Here is a 13,989-nt window from a genome sequence, read left to right on the forward strand (position 1 = left end):
GCACGTTTAAAATAACTTATAAATTTACTGTTGAACTGTTATTATTTTGAGCTGGTATTATAATATGTTTTAATTACATTTCATTCCAATTTTCACGGTTCATCAGTTTTGCAGTTATATATTGAGCATTTTCAAAATTGCAGTCCTGTGATTAAAAAATAATAAAATAAAATAAAAAAGATTACATCTTCCGATCCTTCGAGCCGGATTTGAACCAGCGACCTATGGATTTCTATTGCGTGTTCTTCCAACTACAGTCCACCGCTCTACCAACTGAGCTATCGAAGGTTGAATTCGTTGGCGGCAAATTCGCCTTATGTTCACGAGAGAGGAGGGGAAAGTAACGAAAAGAGAGCCGTTCTCTTGTTAAACTGCTGCATGACATACAAATGCGCTCAAAATAATAGGTCTTGCTATAAAATGGGGTATTTCCAATAGTAGTATTTTAAATTTCAAAAGGTTTTTTCCATTACTATGAATATAATTTGTAAATGGTACAAAATAAATTGTATAACAAGCAATTTGATCACCTTTACATTTGTTCCTTACATTCTTACATATTCCACACTAAGCGTTTCAAAGACTGTATTTCTTCACTCATCTGTTTTTAGAAAATAACGTATCAGTTTATTATTTAAATTGGAGGAATCGGAAGATTCATACTTTAGAAACAACATAAAAACTATCTTATCTTGCAATGATCATGACTAGTTACCTTCCCGCCGCTGTGTCCAGACTAGAGGGTGCGACCCGAACTGATGTCTATATATATCCATCTCGTTCCAGCCCCGACGAGTGAAGCGTGAGCAGAGCATTGGACTCCAGCTAGCGGTGACTTTGCGAGTGCGAGTTCGCTCCCAAGATTGAGCCCACCAGCGTAAAAGCGACCGCGGCGCCGGCGACGAGAGTAGTTCGTTCCCAGAAGCCGGCTGCAGCGGTCCGTTGACAACTTCGATTCCAGCTCCTCCACCACGTCGATACTCTTGTCTGTCTTTTGCAAACATAGAGGCGTCACCCTTTGGCTAACGAATCCGAAACTCTCAAGAGTCGTTGTTGTGCAACCTACTATCAAAAACCGCATTCGTACGGATCCATTTCACACCAATATCCGCAAGATGTCGTACCACAAGCCCGAGGCCAAAACCGTTCAGGATTTGAAAGATCTGGCCCACAAGCTGCGAATTCACTCCATCAACGCCACCCAGGCCTCCAATCGGGGTAAGCTAACGCATAAATGGAAACCCATTAGTAAATCAAAGTGTGCATATATTTGTGAGCAGCGAATTTCAAAGTTGTGCACCTTGCACTTGTTGCTTCAAAGGTGACCCCTCTATTCCAGGGGCGGTTGTAGAAAAGGTTTACAAAGGGGATTATGTATTTGTTTGCCAAATTTAATTTAAGTTATATAACTCTCCACTTTCACATGAAAGTTTTTAAAGACCGGTTTTATTTTAAACACCCCCCCTTAGCCACCCCTGACTTTCTGTTGCCAAGCACGTGTTTTCCTGTGACTTTAGTGAATTTGCGAATTTTGTCGCTCTGTTTGCGTACTCACTGATAAGCCACATTCACCTTAATTTCTAGGCTAATGTTATTTTGACCTTCGACAACCTTGAAAAATTAAGCTTTTTCTGTTACTGCTTTTTAAATTCTGTTTTGTTTTTTGTGCGTGGCTTTCAAAAAGCCGGACGCCGCCAATACCCACATATGTACATATGTACCTACACATGGCGTGACATACAAAAATACAAAGAGCGGCGTTTGATATATGAAAGTCTGTATATAAAAGTGTTGGAAAGCACAGCTTGTGACGGGAATGAAAGGGATGGGAATATTAATGGAATGATCCCCTGCACTCGAGATTTACGACCTTATAGCTTTCAATGTAATTATATCTCGGATAGACGCGACCAAAGTATTACTGCAACAGTAAATAAAAAATAGAGTATGCTGATAAGGAAAACACTTTTATCGCCTCCATTAGTTTTTCCGTGTGTTTTTTTTTAACGGTTTCAGATAAGATCTGCTCTATATGCTCTAAATGTGACCTCTGCCGGCGAGATAAGCCGGGTTTGGTTACTCACTGGCAACGATATGACCGATTAGAGGTGACCAGCTCAAGTGTGTTCCCCGCATGATAATCGAAAATCACTGAAAATTGATAAAATAGTCGAGCCGGGTCATTTCTGACACTCCGTATCACCTTCATTAGTTCTTGATATGGCTGGAGGAAATGGGGACGCACTTGGGAACTATCTGGAAACACGTGCGTCCACGCAGATCAGCATGCAACCCCATCGTGAAACCCACCCTAGAATTTGGGTTTTTTTTGGGGATCAGGGAAGTTCAAGGTCTTGAAACCGGTGAGGAATTGCGATGAATATTCTAGCACTTGTACATACAGGAAAATCACACCATATATGTCATGTTGTTTACGCGATATGGTTTATTTATATGTCTGGGGGTAAGACGAGCCCCCCTTTTTGCCTAGGGTTGCTTGTTTATGCGGGTTGGAGTTGTGCCAGATTTGCAATTCTCTTTTGGAATTTATCTTATTTGTTGGAACAAACGATAGCATGGGAACTCAGAGTTCTGCAAATTGGAGATAATACTATTTATTTATACATTGAAATTGGATACTCTTGATATTGAGACTTTACAGAAATCTTAAACCTTCGGTTTATTTCAAGACATTTATAAAAAGAATCAGTAATGATTAAAGCTTTTAACAATATTAACGAAATAGATTCAGTTAATCTTAACATATAACAAAAAGTTTAAGCAACAAAGTTTTATTTTTTGCTAAATTTTTCTACACATACTTTCCTTTCCACCTCGGCCTTTATAACGAAGGTCGACTTCTACTCCGGTTCAATAAACACCTGCCTCAACCTCAATAAAGTACACAAAGTCTGTTCTACAATCTAATATTTGCTTCTTTTTTCATTCGTTATAGCCATCCCACATCATGTGCCTCGATCGCCGAGATCATGTCCGTGCTGTTCTTCCAGCAGTTGCGTCTGAACTTGAAGCACCCTCGCGATCCCTCCAGCGATCGTTTCATCCTGTCCAAGGGACATGCTGCTCCCATCCTTTACGCCGCATGGGCTGAGGCTGGCCTCTTCCCCATCGAGGATCTGAACAACCTGCGGTAAGATCGACAGCGATCTCGAGGGTCACCCCACGCCCCGTCTGAACTTCATCGATGTGGGCACCGGATCCCTGGGACAGGGAGTCGCCGTCGGCGCCGGAATGGCCTATGTTGGCAAGAACTTCGACAAGGCCGACTACCGCACCCTACGTGGTCGTGGGTGATGGCGAGTCCGCCGAGGGATCCATCTGGGAGTCGCTGCACTTTGCCGGTCACTACAAACTTGACAAACCTTTTGCGTGATCTTCGATGTGAACCGTCTGGGTCAGTCGGAGGCCACCTCCCTGCAGCACAAACTGGATGTGTACCGCGATCGTCTGGAGGCCTTCGGCTTCAACGCCGTGGTCGTCGATGGACACGATGTCGAGGAGCTGACCAAGGCCTTCCATTGCGCTGCCATCACCAAGAGCAAGCCCACCGCCATCATCGCCAAGACCTTCAAGGGCAAGGACTTCCCCAACATCGAGGATTTGGACAACTGGCACGGCAAGCCGCTGGGCGACAAGGCCGCCGAGGTGATCAAGCATTTGGAGGGTCTGATTGTCAACAAGAGCGTCAAGCTGGCTCCCAAGCCTGTGTCCAAGACGGGCGCCGCTCCCGAGGTGGACATCAGCAATATTAAGCTGAACACGCCGCCAGCCTACAAGCTGGGCGATTCCATTGCCCACCCGTCTGGCCTACGGCACGGCTTTGGCCAAGATCGGACAGAAACAACGTGCGCGTGGTTGCCCTGGATGGCGATACCAAGAACTCCACTTTCTCCGACAAGCTAAAGAACCTCGACCCGGAGCGCTACATCGAGTGCTTCATCGCTGAGCAGAATCTGGTGGGCGTTGGCCGTTGGAGCCGCCTGCCGTCGCCGTACCGTGGCCTTTGTGTCCACCTTTGCCACCTTCTTCACCCGTGCCTTCGATCAGATCCGCATGGGCGCCATCTCGCAGACCAACGTGAACTTTGTGGGCTCCCACTGCGGCTGCAGCATCGGTGAGGATGGCCCCTCCCAGATGGGTCTGGAAGACGTTGCCATGTTCCGTACCATTCCGGGCAGCACCATCTTCTATCCCTCGGACGCGGTGAGCACGGAGCGTGCCGTGGAACTGGCCGCCAACACCAAGGGCGTCTGCTTCATCCGGACGTCGGCGTCCCAACACCTGCGTGATCTACGACAACGAGGAACCCTTCGCCATCGGCAAGGGCAAGGTTGTGCGCCAGAAGAGCTCCGACGAGGTGCTTCTGATCGGAGCTGGAATCACTTTGTACGAGTGCCTGGCTGCCGCCGATCAGCTGGAGAAGAAGTGCATCACCGTCCGTGTGATCGATCCCTTCACCGTGAAGCCATTGGATGCCGAGCTGATTATTGAGCACGGCAAGCAGTGCGGAGGGACGTGTGGTCCGTTGTGGAGGATCACTACCAGTGAGTTTTTATCTAGAATCTTTTTAGGACACTCCTTTGCTAACTAGATTCTTTTCTTTATCCCCTTCAGGCAAGGTGGTCTGGGTGAGGCTGTGCTGAGCGCCCTGGCTGGCGAGCGCAACTTTGTGGTCAAGCACCTGTTCGTGCCCCACCGTGCCCACGCTCGGGTCCTCCTACCGTCCTCATCGACATGTTCGGCATCTCTGCCCGCCACGTCGTCAACGCCGTCAACGAAATCCTCAAGGATTAGGAATCGAGACTCATAAAGTCATCACCCGGCTACATCCATTTACCGCCCTACAGGAATTCCCCGAGTTACTATTGACCCTTACCCCCATCATTCTCCTCTAAGATGGTTGATATACTTTTAAAAGATTTGCACTGTAACATCAGGAAAATAAATTATCTTTGATAAAAGTATTTCAACAGAAGATATTTTTTGTAGACATTTTCTTATTGGGGGAAAACTGATCTTATGTATGTTTATTAAACTTTAAGGTAAACTTTTTATGTAAATAAAAATTGAAATGGTTTAAGTAAACTTTACATGGATTTACTATTACTTAGGATATTTAATAATTTAATTGTTGATATTCCACATATTACTTTTATTGAGTGGGTCGTTATTTCCTATTGATTTCTAGTGTTTTCTTTTACTAGGCAGGCAATTGACGAAATATTCATACAAATAAAAGCGTTATCAAATGGAAATAATTTATACAAGAATTATGCAATCAAGTAGTAAATTGAGGATAAGGCCTTTTCCATTCGAAAAACAACAAAGAGCTTATGAATGTTTAATAAATGTGTGAACTCTTTAACTCTTTTTGCCATAAGCTTATGGTTATGAATATAAACATATTTAAAAGTCAGTTACTTTTTTTAATGTAAAATCAAACAAGTTGGCAGTCTCTGCTCTGATCCGTTCGCGGAATATATCGATAACTCTGCTAATCGTCATCTCTGGCAGCAGCTGATTATCGTGCGGCATGATTATCTAAACATTTATTTGTTTCAGCGACTTGGTAAAACTATTAAAAATGAACTTAAGTACCAGAGTTTTGCTAAGCAGAGTGGTGCAGCAGGGCGCCTACAAGGCGGATTGGTAAGTATCCACATTTTCCCCAACGGCACACATTCAGGAAACTTATTTTTCAGTCACATACTCCACGAAAACCGGCGGAACATGCTGTTGAAAATCAGGAGGAACAAAAAAAAGAGGCTCCGGCTGCCCCGCCAACACCACCATCTCCTCCTGTGATCCGCAAGCCCATTATTCCGGCCAACTATCGGTTTGTTTACCCGGAATTCCTGCCCGATCCCAAGGTGGAGTGGCGCAACCCCATCCGCGAGAAACTGGAGCGCCTGGGACCTGCTGGACCGGCGCAAACAGATCGATCTGCCCGAGTTCTATTGTCGGCTCCGTGCTGGCAGTGACCAGTTCCGATCCCCATGCCGCCGGCAAAGACCAGTCGCTTCGTGGGTATCTGCATCAACAGGGATCGCTGTGGACTGCGTGCCCGCTTCATCCTGCGCAACGTGATCGATCACCAGGGCATGGAGGTGGTCTACGAGCTGTACGATCCCACCATCCAAAAGGTGGAGGTTCTGCGGCTGGAGAAGCGTCTGGATGACAGTCTGTTCTACCTGCGTGACGCTCTGCCGGAGTACAGCACTTTCGATGAGAACATGGAGGCGGAACCGCTGGAGGAGGGGGCTCCCGGTGCCCGTGAATGACATCAAGGTGGTGCTGCGACCACGTCCTTGGCTGGAGCGTTGGGAGCGCCAGAATCTGCGGCGGCGTGGCCAACATCGATGAGTATCTGAAGGACAAGCATCGCCTGTCGGCGGCCAAGGTGCAGAAAACCATGGGAAAAGTACGACATGATGAAGGATTACCGCAGCTCGATTCCCGAGGAGGAGCAGACAGAGATCTTCGCCGAGGTGCACACGGAACTGCACACCCTGGAGCTGCAGCGCCAAGCGCCAACAAGCGAAAGCGCACCTTCGTCAAGCCCAAGCAGCTGGCGTAAATGCATTTGTTGTCCATTTTGTAGATTAATAAACTCGGAACATGTTGAAGTACATGGTTAAAGCCAAGCTAAGAATTTTAATTTACAGTCGCTCTTCAATTTCACAAAAATTACTAAAACTAAATACTTCTATTAATGGCTTTCAGGGTTTAAATTATAAAATGACAGTCAATAACTATATTGAAAGAATCATTCTTCTTCATTTGAAAACTATGAAAGAGCACTTCTTACACCTTCGATTTGGATAACGCTAAATTAATTAGTTTATTAGTCATAAATGTATAGTGCTTAGCAGCTAAACGCGAAATAATTTACAACGCACGTTACATGATTAATATACGCGATACTTGTAGAAGTTGACCGAAGGATATCGTGGCGTTCCAGCCAATAATTGTGACAACCAGAAACAGAAGGAAGATGATGGGCAGGGCGATGAGTATGATGCGGGTGTTCTTTAGATGGGGAATGCCTGCAACATGGAAATCGTATTATTAGAGAAAATGGCAATGCCTAATATAACTCACAATTGTATCCCAGAAAGGTGATGTACACATAGTAGCCCATGGCCAGCAGCCAGAATGTGTTGCCCAAGAATCGGGAGATGAACCACGTCTGGCTGATCAGCCAGTTGTAGAAGAACAGCTGGATGAAGTGCAGCAGCATCAGGGGTGGAAAGAAGGCGTTCAGATGCACATCGAAGGCATAGCCCCACTCAATGTCCGGCTCCAGACTGTTCGTGCGCAGATACCGATTCGTCACCGCCCAGAAACAGGAGGCAATTATGATGCCCACGAAAATGCAGTCCACGAACACCACGTAGAAGATGAAGGAGATGCTCTGCCAGAAGGACAGTCCCAGTACGTAGGCAAAACCCAGCGAGGTGACTGTGGAAAGGTATTGAAGTTATTATTAAGTATATTTTAAGCTTGATAATGTGGCCAGCAACCTTAAAAATATGTTTTGAAGAAACGGATAGTCATTCTTTTGCTTAATACGGTTAGGTTCTATCCCTTAAAGTACTCAATATTTGATTTAAAGCTTATGAATTAATATATGTGTGAAGTGTAAAGAGAAGAAAATGAGGATTGCTGTTTAAGAGCAATATTATTGGCAACTGGTGAAATAATTTGGTTTTGCTCGTTAAGATAGAACTATTGACTGATTTGTTGTCTTAGATAAGGTGAAATATGGAACTCCATCAGATGTAAAGATGCTTTCCCTCCCCGTGGGTGGTTGGGCGTAGAACTCACCACATAGACAGACCACCAGGAGCACCAGGAACGCCGGATCGTCGCGGGCGAAACTGTGACTTGGTCTGCTTGCGGTAGTTGAAGTTTCCGGTACACCTTCTGGGGCGCCACGAAGAGGTAGAGCATCTGCCACAGGGCAAACTCGAAGTCCATCTGATTGAACTTGAGCAGACGTCGCAGGTATTTGTAGCTCTTGGTGGTCGCCGAGAGGCAGTCCCTCCGGTGGTTGGCGGGCGGCGGGGAGTGGCGAGTGGAGCCGCGAGGCGCTCGAGTAGCCGGATACCACCGACGGCGTCGGCGATTGCGTATATACTTAACGTGGCTGTATTGACTCATTTTGTTTTGTTTAAAACTAATTTCTTGTGTTTCCAGCAGAGTGGCTGCGCCCACTGCGCATCGAAATACCGATTTTTCGTGTAGAATTGGCTAAAATAGGCCAGGCGAAACAAGATGATGTGGTGTCACGATAGAAAACAGCTGATTAGAGATGGAACCGTGACGGAATCTATCTGAAAATAAGTGAAGTGAGTTGAAATGTTAAAAAATTAAACTACAAACAAAACCGGGTATGGACTAAATTTAAAAAATTTCTTGATTTTTACAATTCTATTTTTGTTAATAAAATTGTTTTCTATACTTTTATAAATTGAATGTTCAAAGGGATATATTTTTGGTGGTGACTTTATAAGTAAAAAGTCAAAACTTTAATATTAAAAATAAATAAGTCAAAACTTTTATATTTATACAATAAATTTTCAATTTGAAGATTTTTAAAAATGGGAATATCAATTGTATTACAAAAAGTTTAAATTTGGTTTATTTTTTTAAATGTGTGTTCCAATTTATTGATCTTAAAATCAGAATAAAATTGGTTACCAATTATAATTTTATAACAATCTTTGTGATACTCTATAGTTTTTATTAGTTTCAAGTTTTGAAGTTATTGTGCATCCGCAACCGTGTCACGTTTAAAAACCCCATCAAGCGCTCATTCTCTAACGAACTGTCAAGTCCCGATATTATGAGCCGGGTGCCAAAAAGTCAGTTCCTCGCCTGACTTTGTTTTGTGTACAAAATTTAAGTTTCCGCTGCTAGATAAAATAAATTGAGTTAATATTTACTACACAAGGTAAGAGCGATTTTTTCCCTTTGGCACTCCGAATACCAATTGCCGGCATCCGATGCCTCCGTTTTGCAGCATGAATAGGTGGTCAAATCCCGCGGTTCCTGCTCGCGGCGCGGGCCAGCACATACAGTAATCTCCACGAGCTGCGGATTCCCTATGCCCGGCCGATGGGCATCGGTCAGCGGAACTTCACACTCGAGCCGCTGGCCAACCGGGAGCTCATCCGCATCCACGGGGCCGAGGTGGTGCCTTTCCTGCAGGGTCTGGCGACCAACGATGTGGCGAAAATTCAGTCGAATGGAGGTCCTGCCTCCCAGTACGCCCACTTTCTCAACAAATCCGGTCGGGTCCTGTACGACACCATCCTTTACCGCACCAACAATCCGGACACCATCCTGGTGGAGTGCGATCGCGAGGCTTCCTCGGACTTCCGGCGCCATCTGCGCACCTACCGTGTTCGCCGGCGCATCGAAGTAGGACAGTGTGGATGATGAGTACACCACTTGGGTGATGTTTAACTTCCAGGACGCCTCAGAGGCTTGTGCCCAATCCGCATCCAGATCTGTTGTATCGCCCGATCCAAGGCTGCCCGCCCTGGGCACTCGCATCCTGGCGCCCACCGACATGGACTGGGCCAAGCTGACCAAGAATTTCGCCGACTTTGGCATCGCCACAGCTGCCACCCCGGGCAACAACTACCAGTTGCTGCGCTATAAGCAAGGAGTGGGCGAGGGCAGCTCAGAACTGCCGCCGGGCAAGTGCTTTCCCCTCGAGGCCAATGCGGATTACCTGCACGGGCGTTAGCTTCCACAAGGGCTGCTATGTGGGCCAAGAGCTGACCGCCCGCGTCCATCATTCGGGTGTGATCCGCAAGCGTTATATGCCCATCCGGCTGACGGCCCCAATCGAGGCGGGCTCCAGTCAGGAAGTAACCTCCGTGGCCGGCGCGAAACTGGGCCGCGTCTTGGATCTGCCCACAATCATGGTGTGGCTCTGCTGCGCATCGAGAAGGTTCTAAACGGTCGTCCGGAGCTGATGATCGATGGGGAGCGCTGCTTTGTCGAACGGCCCGGAATGGTGGCCCGGAGGATCTGCCCGGAAAGCGCCGCCAGGCGTTTCGCTGAATGGACCCACAAGCTAATTTGAACCACAATTTGTTATTTTACCATTGTTATTAGTGTAGTAAACGTAACCTAGTCATCGTTCAAAGTTTGCCCAGTTCCTTGTTTTCTCTGTTGGTATTGCAGAAATGGAGGCCGATGACGACTTCGTCCTGGACAAACGAGGCAGCTGAGATTCAACGATAGAGCTGCCAGAGGAGGAAAAGAAGCCCACAGATCCGAGGAAGAGGATGAACGCATAGCACGCATTGAGTTTCTTTGCTCTGGCTGTGAAATGCAGGAGATGGTTCACTATTTTGGAAGGAAACCGCCTTTCTCCCTGGGAATCAAGTATCCGGAGGATAACTACGTGATGCGGGAATCCCTTCCAGCCAACCTCCACCGCGTTGGCAGACAAAGGCAGAATACTATATCTCACTGGGGGGCCAACTGCTCCATCTGTTCCAGACAGTGTGCAAGGATCCTGGTTGCAGTTTTACTACACAGCACGTTTTGCTTTGCCATGCGGTCAGGGACGAGCTCAAAAACTGGCCAGTGGAAGCCCAAGCCCGGATTCGAAAGCAACTGTCAGCCAGTCAAGGCAATAAAAAATAGATTCGACTTTAAGATTTTGTATAAAAACAAACATACTTTAAAAAACTGTATGTTTCTAAAATGGTATTGCATCATTTAATTTAACTTTATAGGACTAAGCGGTACTTTTTTTTGTTTCTAAAGCAATGTGTTCTTGGCAACAAAAATAAATTTAGATAAATACAAACTTTAATATGTAAAGTAAAAGTAATATTGTTACCTTTGATTTTAGAGACAAGATTGTACATAGGTTTGTGGCGACTAGGATTGTGTGTTTTTCCTGAATGGTTTTGAACATTGCTTGAGCTAGTTTCCTATTTAAGCTTATTAGGTCAGATTTGCAAGCCTGAATGTGTTTCAGTTCCAATGCGTTTTTTAAATTTTCCAATTCTACTTGCCAAGGCCTTATCCAGTTTGTCACGGTTGTCGTCATATGCCAGAAACGCGTCCACTGCCTCTCTTTTTTTATGTTTGCTTTCCTTATTGGTGGCCATGAACACTTTCCATATTTGTCCGTCGAACTCTACATATTTTTTTTCCCCCAAGGACGCTTCTTATATTTTTGCAAAATATCATGAAGCTCTTGATCATAATTCCTGGGTTTTCGGAGTTGGAGTTGGGGGAAACGAAAATCTTTTCTAGTTCAACGTTTTCACACTCTGGACGGGATCATGTAATATTTCCATTTTCATTAAGTTCGATTTAGTGAAGCTCGCCTTCAGTTCGATTAATTGATTTGAAAAAAACGTTCGACACTTTGGTAAAAGATTTTTAAACTTAAGAAGTCTCTCGGCAACTTGTTTCTTTTAAACATTTCTCTTTCAAGTTCTAATCTAATTTGATTGTAAACTGTAAAATCTGTGTAAATATCAATTTTAGTACCTAGGTCATAATGGATAGTTTAGGGCAGATAAAACATTTCGGAAATACTTCTCGAATTCCTTATTGTTTGCTGTGTTAAGGGGTCTATTATGGTACGTCGGAATTAATCTCCCTTAGTAAGTCTCTAAACCTTGCCATCGGTCTTTTGCAGGGAATCCTTTGTAAAATAAAGTTTGTATAATCTCATGTGAGTTTTACAAGATACATAAACTCAAAACCTTACCGTTTCTGTAGATGCTTTGTGTCTTTTTCCACCTAAATGGGGTATAACTTTGATTGGTTATTACTAAAGTTAAGGACACCTACTCACCCACTTTCAGGAGACCTGCTAGAAGGATAATTACAATAGGTAAGGCGGTAGTCCTCATTAGACCACCAATGTTGAACCTCTACCGATAACTGGTTTTGCACTGACTGAATTTAAAATAAATGGTGCAACTCATAATTTAAAAATTACACCATTCATTAGTTTCGGTGGGTTATAACTTATAGTGATGGTATATAAGATCAAATAAGATAGTTACGAAATTCTGTTAGCATCAGTAATATTTTATGGAATATACAAATAAAATATATAATATGATCTATGTGACCATATATATATATATTTATTTATTTTTAAGGAATATTAACAACATTTGTGGTAAGCATTAAGTTTAACTGTGCGGTGGACAAACGGGAACATACAGATATCAGCGATAATTTAAAGCATTACATGTGTAAGATATCAGACTAGCGCCTAAGAGACGGACCTTTGATCAGAGCAAAACACGCGTTAAACTCCCACAATTGCAGGGTAGTTCAATGGAACCCGGACAGTTTCAGCTGCCTGTCCCACAATTAAGGCATCATTCAGGTTATTTCCTTGCAAACCAAACCCCTAGTCGATGATCAACGGTCAGCGATTGGCGATCACCGGTCTATGGGCAATTTATGGCACGGTGTCCAAGCAATTGCACAGAAAGGGAAAAAACAAAAACAATCTTTATCACATTTATTTGCAATGCCCCAGGTCTTTTGTCAACGATCCCGGGCGAAAGACAAAGGGCAAGCGGTGCCAATGAAAAGGTCAGGAGGTGACCCGAAGGATGCGAGGGATGAGGGCACAAAAGGAGCAACGCGCGCGCTTCTCTCATCTCCCATTTCCATCTTTGAGGTCGCCTTAGAGGTCAAGTTTGAATCTGTTGGGAGGACTCCTGGGGTCTCGAAATCACAGAAAACTCATCTCAACAGATCTTCACTCAATCTGTTCCGAGTTGGTTGCTAAAACCCGATTCCTAACTCAAACGGAATCGAGTTGAGTCTTCATATAGGGGTTGATTTTTATTTCTACAGAAAAACTAAGGAGAAAGACCCTCTCTTTGAGTTGTTTTATCTTTTTACTCACTCTTGAGTGGCTAAGGAAATCCACTTGGGCGATGGCCATCGATCCTTGTCCACGCAGGACATTTCCGGATTGCATTCAATTGTCATCCTGCAACAATTGCGCTTTTCTCTGGATTCTTCATTTGTTTGTCTTCTTCCGATTGCCTGTCACATTTTTTGTTACTTCTATTGGTTTTTTAGCTCATGTTACCTTCTTTGTCCGCCTCATTGTACCGATCTGGATACCAAAATTGGCCGGGTCTTTCGTAGTATCCAAGCAGCAGCCGTCTCGACATCTTTTGGCGCCCATAAAAATTAAATGAAAATTAAGCGCAAACATGAGAATTGTGTCACATAAATTGTAACGCAGCCTGCACCTTGCCATCGACTATTTTTAGTCCTTTGGGCAGCTGTGTAGGGTTTACCCCACCTCCTGGGAGTATTACCCGACTTATACAAAAATTAGTCCATCTGCAACTGAGTTATGCGCTGCTGAGGTTGCCCCTTGATTAACACATGTCCTGGACGATGCGGGCGTGGCGAACAAGCACCTCCGACGGCACCCAGATCACAGATCCCAATCCATATTGGGGTCCCATGTGCAGTAGTCCTCCGCCTATATGTTCGTGCTTGGTTTGTTGATGCTCTTAACTCATTCATTATGAATTGGAGGTGTTAAATGTGCCACATGCATCACGGATTGCTGCTACTGCGACATCATGTGTTGTCGGGGGACCAACATACAGAAAAAAGGATTTGTGTTCAACTCCATACACGGAATTCGTTTTCAGGAGTAAAATTTTAACCATGTATGTATTTTAATCTGTATATAATATTAAATGATTGTCAGAAACGGTTAGATAGGTCGAACAAGATTTGTGAAGGACTATAAAATATTTTGTATTGTTTTTCCTTAATGCTTTAAATTGTATATTAGCAGTTGGAAGTTGTTGATATTAAAATAGGAATCTAAAATATATGTTTTATTTCTGCGAGTCTCTTAAATATTATCTCGATTATTCTTAGCCATTCTCCATGCATCATTAAATGGTAACTTCCCATTGGCTTCAGCTT

General features: G+C 44.4%; 1 non-coding gene and 6 pseudogenes across 1 annotated transcript; 4 read left to right on the plus strand and 3 right to left on the minus strand.

The window, feature by feature from the left end:
- Positions 1 to 194: 194 nt before the first annotated feature.
- Trnay-gua lies at positions 195 to 288 on the minus strand. The gene is made up of 2 exons: positions 252 to 288; positions 195 to 230 (listed from the first exon to the last, which is right to left on the minus strand). It is a non-coding gene; the product is annotated as a tRNA-Tyr (tRNA).
- Positions 289 to 2,952: 2,664 nt separating this feature from the next.
- Positions 2,953 to 4,865, plus strand: LOC119559736 (annotated as a pseudogene).
- A 681-nt stretch (positions 4,866 to 5,546) lies between these two features.
- On the plus strand, positions 5,547 to 6,650 carry LOC119559735 (annotated as a pseudogene).
- Positions 6,651 to 6,837: 187 nt separating this feature from the next.
- On the minus strand, positions 6,838 to 8,304 carry LOC119559734 (annotated as a pseudogene).
- A 565-nt stretch (positions 8,305 to 8,869) lies between these two features.
- LOC119559730 lies at positions 8,870 to 10,098 on the plus strand (annotated as a pseudogene).
- Positions 10,099 to 10,271: 173 nt separating this feature from the next.
- On the plus strand, positions 10,272 to 10,689 carry LOC119559731 (annotated as a pseudogene).
- Positions 10,690 to 10,806: 117 nt separating this feature from the next.
- LOC119559732 lies at positions 10,807 to 11,688 on the minus strand (annotated as a pseudogene).
- Between the last annotated feature and the right edge of the window lie 2,301 nt (positions 11,689 to 13,989).

The sequence above is a fragment of the Drosophila subpulchrella genome, unplaced genomic scaffold (genome assembly GCF_014743375.2).
Source record: "Drosophila subpulchrella strain 33 F10 #4 breed RU33 unplaced genomic scaffold, RU_Dsub_v1.1 Primary Assembly Seq353, whole genome shotgun sequence".
NCBI lineage: Eukaryota > Metazoa > Arthropoda > Insecta > Diptera > Drosophilidae > Drosophila > Drosophila subpulchrella.